This window comes from Kogia breviceps, chromosome X, assembly GCF_026419965.1.
Source record: "Kogia breviceps isolate mKogBre1 chromosome X, mKogBre1 haplotype 1, whole genome shotgun sequence".
Classification (NCBI taxonomy): domain Eukaryota; kingdom Metazoa; phylum Chordata; class Mammalia; order Artiodactyla; family Physeteridae; genus Kogia; species Kogia breviceps.
In genome coordinates, this window is record NC_081330.1 from 10929787 (window position 1) to 10947003 (window position 17217).

General features: G+C 47.6%; 1 long non-coding RNA gene across 1 annotated transcript in view; it reads right to left on the reverse strand.

Moving 5' to 3' along the window:
* LOC136793409 (uncharacterized) overlaps window positions 1-14204 on the reverse strand; it is a 53240-nt gene extending 39036 nt beyond the window's left edge. The window contains exons 1-3 of the long non-coding RNA XR_010838627.1: window positions 14160-14204; window positions 12264-12299; window positions 11228-11441 (exon numbers count right to left, since the gene is read on the reverse strand). This is a non-coding gene — a long non-coding RNA (uncharacterized lncRNA). The remainder of the gene's footprint in view (window positions 1-11227; window positions 11442-12263; window positions 12300-14159) is intronic.
* Window positions 14205-17217: the final 3013 nt, after the last annotated feature.

Here is a 17217-nt window from a genome sequence, read left to right on the forward strand (position 1 = left end):
TGTGCATACGGGCACCTGTGTATACATGAGATGATCCCTGCCGGGACTCTGGGTTATATGTTCATATTTGTGCAAACATATGTCTTTGGCTGTGGCTGAAAGAATGTATGCTCTGTGGGATTAGGACACACCTGAAGGTCTGTGTCAGTGTGAACATCTGTGGCACTGTGTGTGCTCTGGTGTGTGTGTGTGTACATATCTATGATGAATGTGTGTGTGTAGATTGGCCACTTTCTTCCAGAAAGACTTCTCTGCTCCTTTCTACACCTGCTTTTCTACAGTTCAGCCAGCGGAAGGGGCTCAAGATTTTCTTCCTCCTCTTGAAGTAGCCAAGAAAATAAGCATTAAAAGATGGCCTCCCTTGAAAAGTGCTGATTATTGAAGATGGCGACTATGGTCCAATAACACTGGCTTTTATCATCTGAAGGCCAAACTTGGTGGCTGCTCAGATCTTGCAATCCTGCTGCCATCGGGGGCATTTCTGCTGGAGACCCTGGCGCGCACCTCTCTTCCTTCTCCCCTCTGGCCCTAGGCACGCACAGCCCTCACCCCGCCTTCTGCTGCCCCAGGCCTACAGAGTACAAGGCGCTCAAAGGCACTCCTACCTTCTTCCCCATTCTACTTATTTTCTTTGGCTAGAAATTCAGATTAAGATACCTGGTGTTGTTCAACCCCTACAAGAGCCTCAGAGGCAGGAACCCGTGTCGTCCACAGTTGACAAATGAAGACTGAGGGTCAGAGAACCAAAGCGAATCGTGAGTGTCCTATGGCCAGTAAGTGTCAGAGGCGGAATGGAAAACCAGGCCTGACTGACACCAAACCTTTCTTCCTTCTACTCCACCACCGGGGCTCCAAAGACTGTGTCCTGAGCCTTGATCCTTTCCTGAAATTAGCTCCTTTAATCCTTGCACTGGCTGAAAAGGAAGTACTTCATCCATGCCTACAAATGGGTATACAGACTCAAAGAAGTGACGTCGCTTGCCAAAGTCCCGTGTGAGCGTGTAGGTCCTCTGTTTGTGTCCTGTGGACCAACAACTTGTCGTCGAGGCTTAATTGTGATAGAGTGTCCGCCTCACGAAGGGAATCTGAATGTTCTAGAGGAAGCGTACATATCGTCCTGCTTTTCTAGTTGTTGTGAGGCCTTCTGAGTATCGTGTAGCAGGCCTGGCTATTATTAGGGGTGTCTGTGCAGTCTGGGGCCAGGCCGGGTGCTGTGGGATGAATACGTGTGCTGTGGATTGTGTCCCTCTGTGGATGGCTCTTATATGAGAAACTAGTCTGAGCGTCCCAGGGCTGGTTTCTGGGTTAGGCGGCACGCGTCTGTGTAGTGGGTGCGAGGCTAGATGTCGCGGGGTGAGTCTGTCCGAAGGAAGGCGGGCCTAAGTGCTAGGGCGCAAGTACATGTGAGGCGTGTGGCGCGCTGGTCAACGCATCGCTCTCAGATCCCTTTGTCCTGTGAGCGAGCTCCTCCCGGTGTCGCCCTGTGACTGGTGTGACCCACGTGTGCACCGTGAGGTTGTTCTCTGAGTTAAAGGAGTCATAGCTACGGGGTGTGAGGCAAAGCTGGGGATGGCGGGTTACCTCCGTGAATTACGGGCCCCGTGAGGCCTGCGCATCTGGTTTGGAGCGACTGTGCTCTGTGGGAGCGATCGCGAGTGTTGTGACTTTTATGACTATGCTGTTTTGGATGTGCCATCAGGTAAATCTACAGACTGAGGGAACATGTCCTCGTTGTAGGGCATGTCTAGGTGTTGTGGTCTATACGTTGCAGTCTGTACGTCGTGGGATGTATCTTGGAGTCATAGGGTGAGACTATGTGTCATGGGTTGACTCTGGAGATTCTATAGTAAGGTGTTGTGTCACAGGGCCAGTCTTTGCATTGTAGGGTATGTCTGTGCTTCATGGGGAAGCTATGTGGGTTTCCTAAAGGCGGGGCGTCCCCTCAGTTGGGGTTGTGTCTTTACATAGTATGGCATCTCTGGAAGCCGCGGTCCATGCTACGCACTGTATGATACAGGCTGATTCTGGATGGGGTGCTGGGTATATTCTGCTGTTTTAAAGAGAATGTGTACTACTAGGGGTGAGTCTGGGCGTGAGGGCGCTTATGCTTGTGCTGTGGCATTACCCTGTGTGCCGTAGGCATATGTGCTTTAGGATGGCATCTTGCGTGGTGAGGTATGCCGGCGCACGGCTGAACACGTCTTGAGTTGGGGGTCTTTCTGCTGGGTGAGGATTTGTTTTGCAGGGTGAGTTTGTGCTTATGCGTCACGGGGTGTCTCTCAGTGGTGTGGGGCGAGTCTCTGTATTATGAGGCTTGTCTGTAGTCTTGCTGGTCATGCGTTGGTTTGTGGCAAGACGTGAGGTTGCGATGAGATTTTGCGCGTGTAGGTGAGTCTGGGTGTTGGTGGAGCATGTCAGTGCGCTGTGGGGAGAACCTGACACGGAGTGACGTTGTACGTTGTGATTTTGTTCTAGGCGCTTCCCGCTGAGTTTGCTTAGTGGAGAGAGTCCGACCCTGCTGTGGCCGTTCTGGGGCTGTGGGAAGCGTCTGTGCATTTTCAACGTGTTGCAGGGGCGAGTAAGGGCACTATAGATCGTGTCTAGGTCGCGGGTCAAGGGTGCCTCGTGAGGCAGGGCTGGGTTGTAAAGCACGGCTGTCAAGGGGAGTAACTGTCTTCATCCTGTAGGGCAAGTCTGTGTGTCCTAGGGCAATTGGAGGGGTTGGAGACACATGTTTTCTTTGTGGGGTATTTGCCTTGCGGAGTGATTGTGTGCGTGTTGGGGTGAATCTGTGCCTCAGAACGCGGTTTCACGTTTGCGGGAGAAAGCTTTGTGTCACAGGGTGCACCTGTAAGTTAGTAAGTTAGCTGCATCTAGGGACTGGGGAGCTAGTTTGTGCGTTGGAAGACGTCTGAGTGTTGTGTGGCAAGACTGGGAATTTGTGGTTGAATATTTTAAGTCTCTTCTCACCATAGTGGGGTGCGTTTATGATGTAGAGTGCAGCTGTGCAATACAGGGAGACTCTGGCTTTGTGGCACTTACCTGTGGGTTATAGGGGCGCGTCTTGGTGGGAGGGGCTAAGTCTGGACATTGTGGGGCAAGTCTGTCCGCTATAAGTTCATTGCAGGTATTGTGAGGCATTTGGGGAGTATTGTGGTGCAAGACATTTTGAGGCAAATCTACGCATCGTAGTGATGTTGGATGCCTCGTGGAGCAAAACTTGGCTTTCCTAGAGAATTTTTGCATTGTGAGAGAAACCTGTGTATTGTGATACTATTCTATGGGCTATGGTGGGAGTCTTACGTCATGGCGCAGGTGTGACATCATAAGTCGGTCTAGGTAAACGATGGGCGAGTGTTTCTTGGTGTTGCGGTGCACGTTCCGTGTGTTTGGGGGGCATATCTGGCAGTTGTGGTGCATGATGGGTTAATTATTTGCTTTGTAGATGAGTGTCTGCATTGTGGGCTGACACCGTGTGTAGGGAGGAAAGTCCGTGCATCATAGGATGAATTTGGAATTTGTGTAAAATTGTGTATGTATTCCTAAGACATTTGCAAACATTACAAACACTTCTGAGAACTGTTTGTAAGCTGTTCTGCAATACTGTGTGTTTCTGGGGAGTCTATAGCTTTGCTGCCCACTTTGGAATGAGTGTGTATTTTGTGCAATTTGAGGCGCTGTGAGGTGCGTCTGGACATTGGAGGCAGAGCTCCATTGTGTGACTGGGTTCTGCGCAGTTTGGGGAGTGCCTAAGCTGTGCTTGTTGTCTCTATACCGTGTGTCCGGGCGCTGTGGGACAGATGTGAGTCGTGAATTGATTCTAAGGGAGAGTACATCTATGTGTCATGCTGTGTCTGATGCAGGGTGGGCTTGTGTATTCGGGGCTGAGTATGAGTGTTTGTTTGGTGCAAGTTTGGGAATTGTGTGGTAAGTGTGGGGGGGGATGAAAGTGTTCTCTGGGACAGACCTGTGAGTCGTTGCTTGTGCTTGTGCCTTAGGATGCAATTCTGTACGTTGTGGGGTGACTCAAAAAATTGTGAGCTGAATTTGAGTGCTGTTCTTCCTTTCTCTCCATTGCAGGGCAACTGTGGGCTTGGTGAGGGTGTTTCGAGGGGGGCATGTTTCTATATTTTAATGTGATTTGGCAGCTATTTTCAGAGTCTGTGTGTTGCACTCTGAGTTTGAGACTCCATGGGTCAAATCTGTGTTTTGGTGTAAGTCTGGCAGTTGTGGAGTTAGTGTGGTGTGGGGCAAAAGTGTGTGCTGAGCTCATCCGTACCTTGAACAGTGAGCTGATGTGCTGGGATGTGATTCTGTGTGCTGTGAGAGGAATCTGCATCTGGGATGCGTCTCTACCTCTATATTGTAGAGTGTTTCTATGTGTTGTAATGCATGTGTGTACACTGCTTGGGCAGATCTTTGCACCGTGGGTTAAGCGTGTGAGTTGTGGGATGCTATTCCACACCTTGCTGGGAGAGGAGGTTGAACGTTGTCACATGGACCACAAGTGTTGGGGATCCGTCATTGTGCTGAGGGCCACGTGTGTGTAAAAGTGTGCATGTTTTGTATCAGCTGTGAGTACTGTGTGTGTGACACATCTGTGTGTCTTGAGTTGACCTTATAGAATGCCTGGGGTGGTTTTGCGTTCTTTGGTGCAGGACTAGGAGTGCTGGGCAGTCTAGGCATTGGCTTTACAGAACGTCTGGATGACTGGGTGGCGAGGGGGAGAGACGTGCGCTGGGGCATGTTTCTACATTGTAGGAAGAGTCTTGTGGCATGAGATGTGTCTCTGCATTGTGACTTCACACTGCATCGTGGGGCATCTCAGTGCTTTTTGTTATGATTCTGTGCTTTCTGAGAAGAGTCCAGATTTTGCATTTGCATCTGCACGTTGGCTTTTTGCGATTCTGTGCGCTGTGCGCTGAGCTTGCAGTTGTGGGGTGAGTCTGTGTAATGGGTTGTGGACGGGCATTGCGGGGTGTGTCTCTGTGCTGCAGGACGGGTCTAGGTACTGCATGGCTCCTGTTTTCCCTGTAAGCCAGGTGTATGCCCAGCAAGGTGACGGGGTATTGGGAGGCACGTCTGTTTCAGGGCATGTGTGTGCGCTGTTGTGCCGCTTTGTGCTTTTCAGACAGGCCTGTGTGCTGTGCATTTCTGTCTGTGCATTAGTGATATGGGGTTTCTGAGTATTGCGGAGCGAATTTGGGCATCATGGGGTGATTCTGGATGTTGTGGCACATGCCTGTGTACTCTAGGATACGCCTTTGTGTTTGGGGACAAGTCTAGGGATTGTGGTATTAGATCAGACGGAGGGGGTGAGCGTGTGCCTCGTGGGATAAGTCTGTGCATTGCAGGGTATTAAGTGCATTATGAGGCATGTTTGGGTTGCATACAAGGTGTTCTGCCACCTGCCTGGATCGTGGAGCGGGTCTGTGCATTGCACAGGGTGCTTGGGCAAGCCCGTGAGGTGGAGGCATATCTGCACATTATAGGGCCTCTTCTGTGCTGGGGAGATGCTTTGTAGCGAGCCTGGTGTTGTGGGTCTAGCGTTTTCATTGTGGAGTGATTGCATCTACTGTGGAGCAAATCAGCTGTGCGCCCTGAGTGCGGGCATCGTGATTCCAACCCGTGAACGGTAGGAGGGTCTGTGGGTTGCCTGGCGCGCCCCCTGTTATGAGGCAGGTCTAGGCGTTGAGGGGGTTACCTGTGCTCTGTTGGGGTTAACACCTGGCGTTGAGGCAGGACCGTGCTGCGTGATGAGTGTGTGCGCGGCGCGGTAGACAGGGCATTGCGCTGTCACTCTGTGCATCGTGGGGCGAGCCTGTGGGCCGCGGGCTGTGTCTGTCCTTTGAGAGGCATGTTGTGAGGCATGGCTGTGGGCTGTGGGGCGGCCCGTGAGCGGTGAGTTGCCTCCAGATGTTCTGGTGTGAGTGCGGGTAGCGCAGGCAGACATTTGCAGTATGAGCTGTGTCTGCAGATTGCGGCAGGAGTCTGTGGTTACCGGTTGTGCTTGAGTGCTCTGGGTCCTGCGTATCTATCCGGGGACTCCGTGGACACAGCGGAAGGTGTCTGGGGCCCTTGCCTTGTGATGTAATTCCGTCCCCTTGGGGGACTGGGGCTTGTGAGGACGCCGTGCATTGTGGGGTACACCCAGGTACTGCGAGGCTGCCCTGTGCGCAGCGGGGCGAGAGGGTGGGTCGCGACGCCTTTCTCTACTTTGTGGGAGGAGTCTGCACTGTGCAATTGAGTCTGAACACTGTAAGGCACGCCGAGGTAGTATGTGTCAGGCCTGTGTGTCGGAGACGGCTATGTGTTGCGGATCGTTTCTAGGGATTTTAAAGTGAGTTCTTTGTGTGGTGAGGCCAATGTGCTCTGTGGTGAGTGTGTGTATTGTAGAGCATGTATATGTATACATATATACGATAAGGTGCATTTAGCTGAATGGGATGTGTTTGCACGGATGAGTTTGTGTATCATGGGTGTGTTTGTGTATCGCAACGTGTACTGTGTGATGCGTCTAGATGTTATGCCGAGACTGTAAGGAAAGGGTGGTGGGAGTGAGCTGTGATGTGATTCTGTGCTGCATGCGGGTGTACTTGATGTGTTGTGGGTTATTTGAATTATTTGAGATTGAGGCGTACCATCACGATCTAGTTCCATGTGTAGAAACAGCAACGATAACAACAACGACAAGATCAGCTAACACCGATAACGCTAATTCTCTGCCAGGCGCTCTTCTAAACACCTTATAAGCATTCACTCATTTACTCCTCTTGACAGCCCTCATAAGTAGGAACCATGATTATTCCCAATTTATACCTGAGAACAATAAGGCTCAGAGAGGTTAAGAAACCTTTCCAAGGTCACACAGTTAGTAAATGATACATGTGGGCTTGGAGCCCCGGCGTCAGCTTGTAACCACAATCTACACGGCCCCTCTGTCTGCGGCTGTGCACGTCTCGGGGCTTTGGGCAGTATGTCCAGGTGTTGTGATATACCTTGGGATCTTGGGATCTTGCAGAGCACCTACAGACAGTAAAACTTATCCAAGTATTGTGAGGCTTATCCCTGAATTGCGGGATGGGTCTTGTTTTGTATCCGGTTTTGGAAGCGGAGGTGCTAACGCTTGCACCGTGGGGCAAGGCTTCCATTGGGGGCCAACTGTGTGTGCTGTGTGCTGAGCCCCTGCCTTAAAGGAAAGATATGTGGTGACGTAACTTTGTGAGCTGTTGGAAAATTTTGTGTGTTTGAGGGAGTGTCGATTTGGAAAGGTGTGTTTCCTTGCTGTGAGTCTAGTCTCTGGACGATGGCGTGGCCCTACGCCTTGTGGAGCGAGTCTGCGTATTGTTGCCCAAACTGCGCTGTGTAGGGGAAGTCTGTAAATCGTGATGCGGTTCTGTGAAGGGTGAGGGAACCACGTGTGCTGTGGGAAATATGTTTATGTTGCAGGGGTCTCCAGGTATTCTGAGACTAATTGCCGCACTGAGGGAGAGGCTCTGTGCATTTTAGGATGCCCGTGTAGGCTGTGTGCGTGTTGGTATGGAATATCTCTGCGCGTTTGGGGGCCCGGCTGTGCTCAGCTCATGGGAAGCGTCTTCGTGTTGCAGGGCATTTGGGGCAGGACGCTGTGCATTACAGAGTGAGGGTGTGTGTTACGCGATGCTGAGCACTTCCGTAGTCTGCACTCAAGGTGTCTTGGGAGATGTGATGTGGATTATGGAGTGCTCTCTGTGTTCGTAAGGCAAGCTGGGTGAGTGCGTGCGTTGCAGGATGAGTGACGATCGTGGTACAAGGCTTGGACATTGCGGAGCATGAATTTAGGAGCGTGTTTGTGAGATGCAGCCACACGTTACGGGACAAAAATCTGCGTGCAGTAGGTGTGTTTGTGCGATGTAGGGCACGTTGCTGAGTTGGAGGGTGGGTGTGTGTGTGTGTGTGTGTGTGTGTGTGTGTGTGTGTGTGGTGGGTCTGCTTACCGTGGGGTGAGTCTGTATCATGCAGCAAGCCCGTGCACTGTAGAGCGCGCTTCTGAACTGTGATGCAGCTCTGTGAGTGGCATGTGGCTTAGGGTCCTGTCTGTGCTTTGTAGGGTGTGTGGCTATTGTGGCGGGGTGTCTGTGTGCTGTAGAGTGTTTCTAGATGTTCCGGGGCTAGTCTAGGTATCATGTGGTGAATCTGTGTGTTTTCAGATGATTCTAGGTATTTGGGGTCGGCCCGTTTCACACTAGCAACAACGGGGGGGGTGAGAGTACCACACGTTAAATTAACAATTGTAATAGTTCCTGTGTGCCAGGCACTGTACTAAGCGCTTAGCCTAGCCTAATTCACTGAATACTCACAGCAACCCTTTGCAGTAGGTACTACTGTTACCTTTGTTTTACAGATGAGCAAACTAAGGAACAGGTGACACAATGAGAAAGGGGTGGGGCTTGGATTCGAACCCAGGAAGCCTGGGTCCAGAGGCCTTGCTCTTAACCATTACACAAGCTGTGGCTGTTGGGGGCCAGGGTTGTAGCTCAACAGGATGGCGAGGCACGTCTGTAAACTACGATGGACCTCTCGGTGTTGCACGGGTAATAGTGTGTGCTGTGTGTCCACACGTTGGGGAACGCTCATGTGCTTTATAGGTTTGCCATCTTAGAGCAAGTCTGTGCATTGTGGAGGAAATCTATGTGTTCACGCGCATTCCTGTGAATTCTAAGCTTTGTGGGTGTGGTTATGGGCTGGGGCAAATGTATGCCCTGAAGGGCCTGACTGCGTATTTGGGGTGAGGCTCAGGGTTCAGTGGCGTTTGTGTGTGTCACGGAGCAAGTCTGTGGATTGATGGGAGAATCTGTGCATTCGGGGTGGAGTTCTGTGCATGCTTGGGCAGATCTTGGTGTGAAAGCGTGCGATGGGGTGAATCCGGGAGTTGTAGAGCAAATGGTGTGCGTGCTTGGGGGCGTGTGTGTGTGTGTGTGTGTGTGTGCACTGTGTAATCGCCCCAAGGAGTGTGGTTTGCGTGGAGTGGATCTGTATGGCGAGTGTGTCTCGTGACATAGCTCTGGGCATTGGTGAGCGTAGCGCCGCGCTGTGGGATGTGTTTGTATGTTGTGGGTTGCGTCTAGGTTGTGAGATGACTGCGCCCTGAGGGGTGAATCTGAACGCTCTGGAGAAGGATTAGGTGCTGCTTTGGCATGAGTGTGTCTGTCGTGGGAGAAGCCTGCCCGCTGTAGGGGCAATCTGCACACCGGGGCGCAGCGCTGTGCGTTGCGAGGTGCGCCAATGTACTGCAGAGTGTGTCTGAGGGATTTGGGGTGTGGCCCGTGGACAGGGCCTGTGTCCTGGGGGAGACAGTTGTGTTTGTGGGGTGAGTCCATGCGCTGGCCAGAGAGTCTGTGTGCTGTGGGGCATCTTGGTTTGGGGGACAGGCTGTGTTCTGTGTGCTGTAGGGAGACTCTCTGTGCTATGGGGCTTTAGCCTGTGTTTCGCGGGGTGAGTCTGCGTGATCTGGGTCGTGACTGGGTACGGCAGGCCAAGCGTGTGTCCTTTGGGGCTGGTCTGTGTCCTGTGCTGCTTGTCTGCGTGTCGTGGAGCAAGTCTGTCTGTCGGAGTAGAGCCCGCGTCTCTCTCTGTGTGGGTTGTCAAGCTATGTCGTGAAGTGTGTTCTGGGGCAGGAGGGGGGCTGTGTCGTGGAGGGCGAGCTCGTGTGCCCTGAGGAGGGTCTGCATGCTCTAGGGAGTGTCTCTGTGCCACGGGATAAGTCCTCTCCCTTGGCGGGGGTCCGTGTGCCGTGAAACGCGTCTGTGTGCCCCGCTGAGGGTCAGTGTGGTGTGCGGAGTGTGTGTGCCCTGGGGAGAATCTCAGCTATGGGTTCAGTCGGCGGGGCGCTGGGGAAATCTGTGAGCTGTGGGGACGATCTTTGTTCCTTGGGGCGTCTCTGTGCCATGGGCAGAGTCCCTGTTCTGTGCTGAGAGTCTGTGTGTTTGGGGAGTATTGGTGGGTGGTAGGGCGTGTCTGTGGCCCGTGGAGTGAGTCTTCGCGCCTTGAAAATGTGCGAGCTTTTGGAAGCATCTGTGTTCGGTGTGGTGGTGGGGGGGGGGAGTCTGTGTGCTCTAGAGAGACCATGTACCCGAGAAAGGCTCTGTGTGACAGGGAGATGATTGTCTGTGTGTCGTGGGTAGAGTCTTTATGGTAGGGCCAGTCCGCATCACGTGTGGCAGGTCTGAGTCCCTCAGATGGGACTTTTTGCCTTAGGGAGGATATGTGTGTCTGTGGATGAGCCTTCTGTGTGCTGTGGGGCGAGTTTTTGGCCGTGGTACTTATCCATTTGCAATGGGAAGAGTTTGCGTGTTTGTGTTATTTGGCCATGGGACGTTAGAGGGTGAGTTTGTACATTGCAGCACAAGCTTGTTTCAGGGCAAGTCTCCTTTAACTTAATATCTACAACTAATAATAGCCGACATTTATACAGTAGTTATCATTACCAGACACTGTTCTAAAGGTGCTATTAATATCCCCACTTTACATCTGAGGAAACCGAGGCACAGAGAGATTCCGTAACTGTACTGTGCTCATGCAGCTAGCAAGTGGTGGAGCTTTGAAACCAGGCAGTCTGTTACCTGTGCCCACACTGCTATGGATCCCCTTGGGGCCCTGAGTGGCCTCAAAGATTGGGAAGACTTCGTGATCACAGGTGGACATATTGAGAGCAGGTAATTTGGGAGGAAGAAAAAGGGAGTGCCTCAAAGCCTTCCAAGGATTAAAAAAAAAAAAAAAAGAAAAAGCAATGCTCTATAGACAAGAATGGTGGCATTTTAGCCCAGAAAAACTGACATCATGACTGCAGAATAACTCCTTCAGCGACTGGGGCCCGCAAGCCCCCTCCCTTGCCTCTGCGGCCGGCCGCATTCTGCCACTGCGGAGGAGAGAATGCGCATGCCCGGGCGAGCGGCCGTTGCCACGGAAACCAACCTCCAGTCACAAACAAATCACAGCCTAATGCGGCAAGTCAAGAAATGACTGGGGCCGGGGCTGTGAGCCAAAGGAGCCCCTCGCTGTAAGGGCAGGCAACGCATCCTCCCACCCACGCCCCTTTTTTTTCTTCCAGAATCAGTAAAGGCTAGAGGCCAGAGTCAGAAGTCAATAGAAAAAGAAGGCTGTGTTGGGAGTGGGGGTGGGGAGGGTCAACAGGGGGTAGCAGGTGATTTTAACAGTCAAATATTTCTGTAAGCAACATTTAACCCACCTGCCACTAAAAGACTTCGTGGTTTATGCTTGAGCCTTCCACCTGCGGTGAAAAGAGGTGAATCCCTGGGGTATGTCCCTATCTAGAAGAGATACGGCCAGCAACAGGCTGGCAAACATTATTTTTGCTCCTTATGCATTGCTTACATTTTACTCTTATACCATTCTAGAAAATTCCAGGAACTGAGTCCAGACAGCTTTAATTCTCCGAGTACCTAGGGAGTAGAAAAAGAGGTTGAAGGAGGAACTTTCAATAATGTTAGGAATAACACGAACCCCGGGAGTATTATTTGAACGCACAATTAGGCTGTCAGCTGTGTGCAAGAGGAATAGCACATCTGGAACAGTGGTTTTCTATACATCAGGATTCCTCACTTTTCATTTGTAAAAAGCATCTGATAAAAATTAAATTTTTAAATGTTTACAATTTTACAATCCTGTTTGAAAACCACTGCCCTAAACTGCTTGTGTCTAGAATTCGTGAAAGGCATCAGCAAGAACATGATGCTATAGAATGCTGCCAGAAGCTGCAAGAAGGTAGGAGCATTGCTGTGGGATGTAACCTTCTCGGGTAGAGAGAAAATGGCTGACCTGTGGAAAGCTACACCCTATCTAGTGGGAGGCCAGTTCTTGCCATTTCAAATCAGTGGAAGGAGGTTGGATTATTCAATAAATGATGCTGAAACAATTGGTGACCTATTTGGAAAAAACACAAAATTAGATCCTACTTCATACCATATGCCAAAATGAATTTTAGGTGAATTAGAGTGAAGTATAAAAAACGAAGCAATGAAATGACTAGGAAAAAAATGCACGTGAATATACTCCTCAAAAGAAAGAAAGAAATCACAAAATCAAAACTGTATAGCTGTGGATCTCTAAAAATGTAAAGCTGCAATTTGTTTAAGAAAACCCATCATAAATGATAAAAAATGAATAGGCAAAAAAAAAAAAACTGAAAAATAATGCTTTACCACATATGATAAATTAGGCGATATGTATGGGGTGATGGGGAGAAACCTTAAACTGGTTCATACCATTTGATCCAGGAATTCCATGTCTACGAATTTACCCTAGGAGAAAAAAACCAGAAAAGCACACAGAGATTTACATGGAAAGATATTCCTTAAATTATAGCAGCAAAAATTACACATAGAAGCATTCAATGATTGGACATTTAGTGGGACACCTATATGATTGAAAACTAAGCATCTATAAAACATCACATTCTTGTGGACTATTTTTAAATATGGGGAATTGCTCCCAATATTTTGTTTAGTGCTTAAAGCAGGTTGAAAACGACATGTACATATGATCTTCATTTTGTATATAAATATACATTTTTATGCACAGTTTGCATGTATTCAGAGAAGAGGGAATGACTAATTATATTAATAGTAATTGTCTCTGGGTTATAGGATTATGGGTAATTTTTATAGTCATCTTTAGATTTTCCCCAAGTTCCTACAATAAATGTGTGAATTTTTATAATAAAGGGGAAAGACGGCATCTTCACAAGATATTTTAATAAGCGCTATAAAAGTGGTGAGAGTACAGAAGAGAAAGTCTAGGAAAAGAGACAATAAAAAAAAGAGTACATGTGCCAATGTATGTCAACAGGGGATCAAACCAAACAAACTCAGTATGTACTACGTAAAGATTACAGTATCATTTGTATGTAAATAGGTACAGAATTTCTTATACAAGATGGACTCCTGGAAAATTTTCTTCACTACACCAGAAGATGGTCACATGTCCCTGGATGCGCCAGTCATTCTCTTTGCCGCAGCGCCCTGTTCAACGCCCCCCTCCCTCCTATGCCTGCACCATGCTCCCCCCTTTCCTCCTGCAAAACATGCCACCAGCAGACATTTTCAGCCTGGAAAAATGGCCCATTTTGTCAACTTTCTTTAAAGCTATTTCATTCTTATTTTTCCTCCCTGATTGCTATTTTGGCATCTAACTCAAAAAATCTACTTATCTATCTTTTTTCTCCTTTTCCTCCTGTTGAAGTCAAAGCAATCTGAATTTCAAAGAAATTTTTAAAAACACCCGCACTTCAGCTTTTTTGCTTTTTTCTTGCAGAAACGTATCTACAAAAGCAATTTCCAGGTAAAAGGACACACAAAAGCTTAAACATTTTCAGGCACAATTCAGAAACAAATATAAAAGCTTTGTTGATAGGAATCTGCTATCTTTTCCACATCCCTTTCCAAGGAAGGAAGCACTGATAATATTCTGTCTTTACTGTGAAAATTGATGTCCACAAATACAAATGAATTATTGTCAAAATCAAGGCACAGTCACATAGTTATTATTTCTCTTTCATGATTTTTCAGCCTAAAACCAAATTTAAATCTTTCCCATAAATTGCTCTCACGTGAAGCAATTAATCTGAACATTACAGGCTGCCCTCCTCATTTTCTCTCCTGTACAGACATCCAGTCACATGCTTTTCTTAATTAAGAAAAAAATGAGGCATGGTATTCTTTTCCCCACTGCAAAACAACATTTTTCTCATGCTCTCTCCATACTGCGACAGGAAATCAGATCTGAGAACATCGTGAATCGTCACCATTTCATCACATCTAATGCAAACATCGTAAAGCTGAGATACCATTCCGAACACAACTTCTCATTTCAGTAACATCTTCAATCAGGTCCCCTTTGGGGAACTATCTTAGCCAGAATCACAAGAGGCAAGTTTCTGTATTTCCTTCTAGGAACTCATTCACCGTTTAAGAAACGAGCTTTCAACTAGAAAAGTGACCGTGGAAGATTTAGAATTGAATTAAGCCATTTTCTCAATGCCGCTGATTACAATCACAAATTCCTACACAGTTCTGTATTATTCTGTTTCATCAAAACACGTCGCCTGCTTTAAAAAGCGTATTTCGGATATCTGTGTTACAAAAGATTTCTCAGCTACTTACCCGCTGCCGGTGCTCTGCCTCTCCACCAGCTCTGAGGCTGTCGCACTGAAGGGGTGGGGGCCCGAGGCGCAGCAGCCACTTGAAAATGAGCTGTGCTCTGAAGAAGGGATTAGCTTTAGGGAAAGAAAAAATGCCTTGGGATTATGCTCAAAATTCCTCCCCAAATATAAAATCATATTAAACATTACATGCTAAAAAGTACATGCTCAACAAAGGACGGAATTTAACAGCAAAACCTCTGATCTAAAACACACTTAAAATGCCTTGATTTCCAGTGGAACCCCTACAAAGCCATGGGCTTTTGGCTCTCCCGTCTCCTAGCAACAGTCTCATTAATATTTTTTCTCTGCAGTGGTCCTACTAGGCATCAGAGAACATTCACAAGGTCTAGTCTCTGGCAGGGGGCATTACCATTTTGTTGTTCAAGATGCGTTTTCCCCAGGTAAGTAACAAAGGCGAGTCAGGCACTCGGTAACAAGTTCTCCCAGGGAAGATTTCAGATTCAAAGGACATTCCATTCACATGACAGAGATTGTTCTTGTCCTTCCCTTGGTGCGACGCTGTCACTAGACCCCTGACCTAAAGATGGGCCTCAGCAAAAGATGCCTAACCCCTTCTGCAATCGCCAAGTTACAAACAGCACCACAACTGGAAATCCAGGCCCTACACCAGTATTGTTCTCCACTGTGCTCAGAGAAAAAAATTAATGCACAGAATTCATTTGTATCTTTAGCCCTGTCTTCATGATCTCCACCCATCAGCGTGCTTACTGGAGGTACATGTCATAAAATTCGTGGATGAAATATAACCAGATCAAAAACAACCCATTTACTTATTATTATTAACAAGGAAAATATTAACTACATGTTGAGAAAATGAGAGCAGGTTACTATACAGTATATACAGTATGATCACTTTGTTGTCTTATGTGGATAGGAATAAATATACATGAAGAAATCTGAAAGGATATATACCAAAATGTTGAGTAATTACGTCTGGATTTCTATGGATGGTAGAATTTGAGGGGTGTTTGGGTCATTTTTCTTTTTGATTACCTATTTAATAACTTTTCTACAATTAACTTTGTAGTTGTTGGGTTATTAAAAGAGAGCCACGCACAACAATGTGAGCGTGCTTAATGCCACTGAACTGTACACTTAGGATAGTTAAAATGATGCATGTTATGTCATGTATATTTTACTACAATAAAAAAGAGAGAGAGAACCATTCTTTCACCCCTCAAACATGAATTGAGTCTCACCACTTTCAAAATCCTGGGCTGGGGGTAGCGATTATAAAAATGAATAAACACAGCCCATACCCCTTCTAAAAGCTCAAAATCTAACAAACAACTACCCCCAAAACTTTTATATGGGTTTTTATTACACATGACATGTAGAATTGCTGCATTTAGAAACAGAAGCACTTTATCTTTTAAAAAATTTCATCCATTTTGGGTAACATTTGTAATTAGGGATGTTACACTGTCTGCCTAAAAATATTAGGACACCCAGTGAGTGGAAGAAGTAAATAAATACACATTAAATATTTTAAAATATAAGTATATATGTGCATTTACATATTTATAGAATTATTCTATTAATATTTTTTAAAGGAGGGGCAGGGAAACTGTTCTAGATTAAAGAAGATTAAAGAAATGTGACCCCAAAAGAGATATATGACAACCAAATGCAATGTGCGATCTTTGATTGGATCCTGGATAGAAAATAAAGTAGCTATCAGAGACATTTGGGGAACAATTGGGACATTTGAATATAGGTTAGATATTAGATAATATTAGATCAATATAGTAGTTTGGTATGATAATGTGGCATGATGGACTTGCTCTCATGAGACACGTGTTGAAGTATTGAGACGTGAAGTTCCATAATGTTTAAAATTACTCTGAAATGCTTTAGCAAAAAATCGTAGAGAGGATATATATAAAGCAAATGTAGCAATATGTTAATAATCGGTAAATTTGGTTAAGTACATGCAGGTGTTTGTTGTTTTGGCTCTAAAATCCAGAAAATAAAGAATAAAATACTTTAACAAAAATAATTATTGTACGATAATTATCTTTAAAGTTAAAATGTATATACATTTTAGAATTAATGAGAATTAAGTTTGCAGTCCCTCCACGCCAACCAATTGAACGATGACTACTTGTCACACGCCATCTAGTGGTAAGATCCTGATTTACCAAGACCGAAGGATTTCTAAAGCGATCCCCAACCTTTTTTGGCACCAGGAACCAGTTTCGTGGAAGACAATTTTTCCACGGACCGGGGCGGGGCGGGGGGGGTGGTGGTTTCAGAATGATTCAAGCGCACTACATTTATTGTAACATATAATGAAATAATTAAGACAACTCACCAGAATGCAGAACCAGTGGGAGCCCTGAGCTTGTTTTCACTCGCCACTCACTGATTGATAGGGTTTTGATAGGAGTCTGCAAGCAATGGATTTATGATGGTCTCTGTGCAGACAAGCCGCTCTGCTGATGATAATCCGTATCTGCAGCCGCTCCCCAGCGCTAGCGTCACCCCCCCAGCTCCACCTCAGATCATCAGGCGTTAGATTCTCATAAGGAGCGCGCAGCCTAGATCCCTCGCATGCGCGGTTCACAGTCGGGTTCGCGCTCCTATGAGAATCGAATGCAGCTGCTGATCTGACAGGAGGCAGAGCTCAGGTGGTAATGCTTCGCTCGCTTGCCGCTCACCTCCGGCTGTGCGGACCTGTTCCTAACAGGCCACGGACTGCTACTGGTCCGTGGCCCGGGGGTTGGGGACCCCCTGTTCTAAAGAACACAATTTGAGGGCTTCCCTGGTGGCGCAGTGGTGGAGAGTCCGCCTGCCGATGCAGGGGACGCGGGTTCGTGCCCCGGTCCGGGAGGATCCCACGTGCCGCGGAGCGGCTGGGCCCGTGAGCCATGGCCGCCGCGCCTGCGCGTCCGGAGCCTGTGCTCCGCAACGGGAGAGGCCACAACAGTGAAAGGCCCAAGTACCGCAAAAAAAAAAAAAAGAACACAATTTGAAAATTGACCCATTAAATATTA